The following is a 7,582-nucleotide window of genomic DNA, read 5'->3' on the forward strand; positions in this document are numbered from 1 at the left end:
AATGCACATCAATGTGTTTTGCCCTCACATGGTACACTTGATTCTTCATCAAGTAGATGACACTCTGATTATAACATTACAACCGAACTCCACCTTGCTGGACACTCAGCTCTCTAACCAATCCCATAAGCCAGAATGCTTCCTTGGCAGCCTCAACTACTATCATGTACTCCAACTCAGTAGTAGATAAAGTTATGAGTGACTACACCATATACCTCCAAAAAATAGGTCCTCCCACAAGGGTAAATATGTACCATGTGATAAACATCTTGTCATCCAAGTCTCCTGCATAGTCAGCATCCACGTACCTTACCGCCGATGGATCACTCAGTTGTCCACTGAACATAATGTCATATCTGATGGTACCTCTCAAGTACATGAGAATCCACTTGACCAGATCCCAGTATTCAAGAAGAACTTGCTCACCACATTGTCAGCATATGCTAGGTTTGGCCTCGTACACATCATGACATGCATCAGACACCCCACTGCACTAGCATAAGAGACCTTTGACATATCACAAACCTCATTGTCCATCCTTGGGCATTAGGCGGTAGACAGACTGAAATAACTTGCCAAAGGTGTGCTTACCGGCTTAGCATTAGTCACGCTAAACCTCTCTAGTACCTTCTCCACAATGTCGCCCTAAGATAACCATAGTCTCCTTGCTATGCTGTCCCTATGAATCTCCATGCCAAGTATCCTCTTGACTACACCCAAGTCTTTCATATAGAACTCTTTTCCCAATAGAATCTTTAGCCGATTCACCTCGGTCATGTCTTTAGCAGCAATTAGCATATCATCAACATACAACAATAGTAATATAAGAGACCCATCCTCAAGAATCTTCACATAGAAGCGACAATCATAGTCACACCTTCTGTAACCAATACGGGCCATATAGGCATCAAACCTCTTGTACCACTCCCTCGAAGACTGCTTTAGCCAATACAGTGACTTATTCAGTTTGAAGACTAAGTGCTTTTGTCTAAGTTGGCTAAACCCTTCTAGTTATGCCATGTAAATCAGCTCCTCCAAATCACCATGGAGGAAAGTCGTCTTTACGTCCATCTGCTCTAGATGTATATCATCTTGCACCACTAGTCCCAGCACTACCCTAATAAAAGTGTGCCTCACCATAGGGGAGAATATTTCATTATAATCTACTCCATTCTTCTGCAAGTATCCCTTTGCTACCAAGCTAGCATTGTACTTCTCTATTTCCCTTTCTGAAATTGCTTCCTTCTTCCTGTATACTCACTTGCATCCAATTGCCCGCTTCCCAGCTGGAAGCTCCACCGAGTCCCACGTTTAGTTCTTATGCAACGATTCCATCTCCTCCACCATAGCGTCTATCCAGCTACCCTTCTTCTAACTGTGCATGGCGACACTCACTCGAAATTAACTAAGCACAACCAAAGGAAGCTCAATTGTTAAATTATATGTAATAAGGGTTATGTGAGGTAGGAACATTTTGTAACTCTTGTAGTTTTATTTCTTACATGATTTCTAAGCAAAAGTTGAGCAATTTGCATCTGCATACTAGGACACATGAGTTTATAGGATTGCACTAAAGTCACAAACTCAACTTTCATAATTCTCAAAGTTAAATTTAAGAGTTTGTCAAAAGAATCCTAAACTTAAAATATGTTTTCAAAGGGACAAGTTTTCATCATCTTCGTATTATAAACTTTTACATACTTTGTCCCGATTTTGCCAAAACGAGCTTTATGTCCTAAAGCCTCAAAGAAAGTTAAGTATATTTTTATAAAATGACATATAAGCATATAAGATATCAAAATAAGCTTTAAAATATGTTTTCGTAAACAAGATATCTTATACTCAAGGGGAAACTCATTTAGACAAGCCTAAATTATCATTAGATCAAATATTATTTATGTGCTCTTGTCCTAGCATGAGTTAGTTCATTCAAAGGCTCATAAGATTGAAAAAACAAAGTACTTGTCGACTAGTGGCTTGCACTCGTCGACTAACAATTCCAGTATCCAAAAAAAGTTTTCAATTTAGGTGACTCGTCAATGAGTGCGGGTTACTCATCGACGACTAGTGAGGGCTCATCAATGAGTGGGGTAGACTCGTCGACAATTTGCATCGTGAACAGTGCACCAACGGCTAGAAAACAAATAGTTTCTTTTGGAATTTGCTCTCAACGGTCCAATAATGACTAGCAAGGGTTTTTAGCTATACATACATGTCCTTAGACTTGTTTAATATGGTTTTGGTGATTTATACAAGTTCATAGAGAAAAATATCATTTTATACAAAACCTAGGCACTTTGCATTTTTGTTATTCATTCACAAGTGCTCAATCTCTCTTGCTCATTTATCTTGTTTGAATCATTCCTCGAGAGAGTAGTGTGAGGTTTGCATAGTATTTGATATCAATTCTATAAGGAGCATTTTATTGTAATCATCTTCTTGTTGTAAGGTTCTTTGTGAACCGAAGTGAAGGCTTTTGTTGAGCGCTGTAAGGATTTGTTCCTGAGTTGTAAGGCTTCTATACTAGTGAAGGAGTATCCTTAGTGGATTGTGAAATCTTTGACTTGGTGCTAAGGCATGGATGTAAGCTTAGTGTCGAACCACGTAAAAATCTCAGTGTTGATCTTTCTTTACCCTTCTCTTTATTTTATTTGTCTTGTCCTTGATTTACATTATATATATTGTGATATAATTGCTTGCAATCTTGCCAATAATTTTACTTTATAGAGAAGATTTATGTGAAAAAAGTCCATTCACCCCTTTCTGACTCTGTATACTCCCTGTCTTCTTTCGCAAAATTTTGGTAGTCAGAGACACCATAAATGTTGCCCCCCCCCCCTTTTTCCCTAGTTTTTTCTCTGTTTTTTGTGCACTTGCAGTCTCCAACTACCTCCCTCACCTTCCCCCATCCACCTAGAGCCCCTTAAGCCCCAAATCCCACCTAAACAAACTTGCCACCCTCACCTTCATCTGCAAGTTTCGACCAAACCCCTTTGTTTCTATTTTATTTTATTATTTATTTTTTTCCTTTCTCTATTTAAATCATAAGGGGGGGGCTCAGTTTGGGGGTATAGGCTCTCTCTCTCTCTCTCTCTCTGTATCTCGTTTCCTCTATCTCCTTTCTCCCTTTCTTCCTATTTATTTCCTATTTTTCTCACTTTCTCTCTCCTTCTTCTTCCCCTCTGTAGCCCAAAAAGCCTAAAGCCCCCCTCCCCACAGGTAATCTTCTCTCTTTCTTTCTCTCTCTCTCTCTCCCCCCCCCCCCTTTCTTTTGTAGTATACATGGTGTGCATGTGCAATGTTGTGTGTGGCAGTAAGCATGTGCATATGCATGTTTCATGCATGTATGAATGTATGTGTAAATATGTGCCATGTATGCATATGTGTGCATGAATGTGTTCCATGAATAAGTGTATGAGTATCCGTGCGTGCATGTATGCATGAAGTGGTGCGTGATCCTGTGTGTGGCTGCATGGTGCTCATATATAGTGCTAGTGTGAATGCATGTGCATAGATTGATGTAAGAACGGAGATATGTGCATGAACATGCATCTAGGTATGCATGAAATGGCATAAATGAACATGCATGGATGCATGAATGAATGATGGATGGTGCATGTGCATGATACATACATGCATGCATGAATGGACATATGAATGGGTAAGTATGCATATGCATAGATGCATAGATGATACATGTATGCATGCATAGATGGACATGAATAAATATGCATGTATATGCATAGATGCATGGATACATGGATGATGCACGTGTATTATGCATGGATGGATGGATACATGGACGATGCATGTGTATAATGCATGTTTGGATGCATGGTTGGATATATACAAATGGGTATGTACACATATGCATGAGTGCATGAATGAATGATGTATGCATGCAAGCATGTGTGGATGGATATGTATACATGAATGTATGATGCAAATGCATGAGTATGCATGGATAAATATTTATAGGTAATATATATATATATATATATATAAACAACAAAACCAAGCCTTAGTTCCACTAAGTGGGGTCAGCTATATGAATCCGTTTCTGCCAATTTATGCGATCATGGACCATTTCTTTTGATAGATTCAAGGATATTAAATCCTTACTCACTATCTCCTCCCAAGTTATTTTAGGTCTATCCCTACCCTTTCTACTCCCCCCCACAATAACTAAGTCACTATTCCTCACAAGTGCACTATAAGGGTTACGTTGCAAGTGTCCATACCATCTGAGTCGTCCCTCCCTTATCTTATTTTCTATAGGAGCTACACCTAACTTACCATGAATATGTTCATTCCTTAATTTATTTTTCAATGCTATACCACTCATCCATCTAAGCATTCTCATCTCGACAACTTTTACTTTTTGGATATTATGTTTCTTCGTCGCCCAACATTCCGATCCATATAGCATAATTGGTCTTATAACTGTCCTATAAAACTTCCCTTTCAATTTTAAGGGTATTCTACGATCACATAGCACACTTGAAGCACTTCTCCATTTGCTTTAACTCTATGCATTACATAATCTTCAATTTCTCCTTCATCTTGCATAACAAATCCAAGGTATCGAAATCTACAAGTGCTATTTATTTTTTCATCATCAAGTTTAACTTTGTCTCCAATATTCCTCCTATCATTACTAAAATTACATTTCATATATTCTGTTTTATTTTTACTTATCCTAAAGCCTCTAGATTCCAAAGCTTCTCTCCATAATTCTAACTCAGCCTCTACTTCGTCCCTAGTTTCGTCAATTAATACAATATCATCTACAAACAACATACACCATGGAACCTCCTTTTGAATACTCTTAGCCAATTGGTCCATCATTAAAGCAAAAAGATAAGAACTCAAAGCAGATCCTTGATGTATACCTATGGTAATTGAAAATTCTCTAATTTCTCCATTTATAGTCCTTACACTAGTCATTACTCCATCGTACATATCCATAATGACATCGGTATACCTACAACATACACCCTTTTTTTCTAAAACCCACCAGAGAACTTTTCTAGGTATCCTATCATATGTTTTCTCAAGGTCAATAAATATCATATGCAAGTCCCTCTTCTTTTCCCTAAACTTTTCCATTAATCTTCTTAAAAGATAAATAACTTCTGTGGTAGATCTTTCAAGCATAAAACCAAATTGATTTTCTGAGATCTTCGTTTCTAACCTTAATCTTTGTTCAACTACTATTTCCCGTAGTTTCATCGTATGACTCATAAGTTTAATTCCACGATAGTTATTACAATTTTGAATATCTCCTTTATTTTTGTATATAGGTACTAAAGTGTTTTTCCTCCATTCATCTAACATTTTCTTAGTTTTTACAATTGTATTAAATAAATTAGTTAACCATATAATTCCGTTATCACCCAAGCATTTCCAAACTTCAATTGAGATGTTATTTGGTCTCATAGCTTTCCCATTTTTCATCTTTTTTAGTGCAAACTTAACTTCATTAACTCTAATTTGGTGAATAAATCTTATTTTTTTAGTCTTTTCATCATTTGACAATTCTAAATTTAAGCCTTCTATTTGGTTTTCGTTAAACAACTTACTAAAATAACTTCGCCATCTTTCTTTAATATCTTTGTCCTTAACCAAGACAATATCATCCTCACTTTTTATACATTTTATATTTCCTAAGTCTTTGCTCTTCCTTTCTTTAGCTTTAGCAAGTTTAAATATATATCTTTCCTCTTCTTTTGTGCCTAATCTATCATACAAACTATTAAATGATCTATATTTAGCTCCACTAACGGCCCTTTTTGCATCTTTTCTTGCCTCCTTATATTTTTCAAAATTATCTCAGTTTCTACATTTTTGCCACGTTTTATACCAAATTCTTTTTGTCTTTATGATTTTTTGTACATTTTTATCCAACCACCAACTTTCTTTACTATTCGAGAATCTTCCCCTTGATTCACCTAAAATCTTTTTCGCTATCTTTTTAATAAAGCTAGTTAATCTATTCCAAAGAGTATTTGTAACTATCCTATCCTCTAAGGTCCAATCCCCATCTTTGATCATTTTATCTTTAAATTTTATTATATTTTCTCCTTCTAGGTTCCACCATCTAGTTCTCCTACACTGGTTTATTTGATCATTTTTCTTTCATTTTTTAATAAATATATCTAACACTAAGACTCTATGTTGTGTGGTTAGACTTTCACCTGGAATAACTTTACAATCCTTGCATGATAAACGATCTACCCTCCTAGTTAAAAAAAAAAATCTATCTAACTTCTATTTGGTCCACTTTTAAAGGTTATTAAGTGTTATTCTCTCTTCTTAAGGCAAGTATTCATTATACTAAAATCATATGACATAGAAAAGTCTAAGATCATCTCCCCAGACTCATTTTTGTCTCCATATCCATATTCTCTATGTATCCTCTCATAATTTTTATTATCTCTTCCAACATGTCCATTCAGATCTCCTCTTATAAATATTTTCTCAGTCCCTGGTATGCCTTGTATAATACTATCCATATCTTCCCAAAATTGTCTCTTAAGATTTTTTGATAAGCAAACTTGAGGAGCATAAGCACTAACGATATTTATTATCTCTTATCCTAATACCATCTTGATTTTTATAATTCTATCACTTACTCTAGTTACATCCACAACGCTATCTTTTAAGTTTTTGTCTATAGTAATGCATACTCCATTCTTATGTTTTTCTTTTCCAATATACCAAAGTTTAAATCCTGATTTATCGATTTCCCTAGCTTTCTCCCCCACCCACTTAGTTTCTTGAAGGCAAATTATATTAATTCTTCTTCTAATCATTGTATCCACAATTTCCATGCTTTTACTCGTAAGTGTCCCTATATTCCAAGTTGTTAATCTAATCCTAGTTTCCTGAACTAATGTCGCCCACGTCTAGAATGATGCAGGAACCCTTACATATTTGACACCGCACCCGGGCGCCAACACGGCGCGTCACTTTGGGGCGACGACCTAGCCCACCCTCACCCACTTTTCGCTACACCTAGGTGGTTCAAGTGCAACGCATTGCTCGTAGGGGACGCCCCAGCAAATATTCGGTAAGGATTCATATCATAGTGATCTAACAAATTTTACGCTAGCTGTTAGCTACCTAACGCAACCCTCCTCCTTAACCCAGGCTTGGGACCGATTGTGTGAGAAAAAATTACGACATTAAGTGCATCACAGGCGGAGTTATATATTTTACCTATATGTAAATATATGTATGTATGTGTGTGTGTGTGTGTGTGTGTGTGTGTATGCATGTGTGCATGCATATTAATATAGGTGTGTCTGTATTTATAAATAGGTATTTAGGCATTTATGTGGGTTTATTATGTATTTATTAAAATTGGTATGTGTGTGTGTGCATGTGTATTTTAGTATGTATGTGAATATGTACAAGTATGTATGCTAGTTTATGGGCATATTAATGTGATTATATTGAATATTAATGTGTTTTAGTGTGTGTATTTGATTTTGTCATTCTTAAAAATCCCTAAAAAATTGGAAAAATGTGAAAAGATCTCAAGAATTTGAATTTTGTCTTTTGGTTTGTAGAATCTAAT

This window comes from Malania oleifera, chromosome 5 (assembly GCF_029873635.1).
Source record: "Malania oleifera isolate guangnan ecotype guangnan chromosome 5, ASM2987363v1, whole genome shotgun sequence".
In the NCBI taxonomy this organism is placed as follows: domain Eukaryota; kingdom Viridiplantae; phylum Streptophyta; class Magnoliopsida; order Santalales; family Ximeniaceae; genus Malania; species Malania oleifera.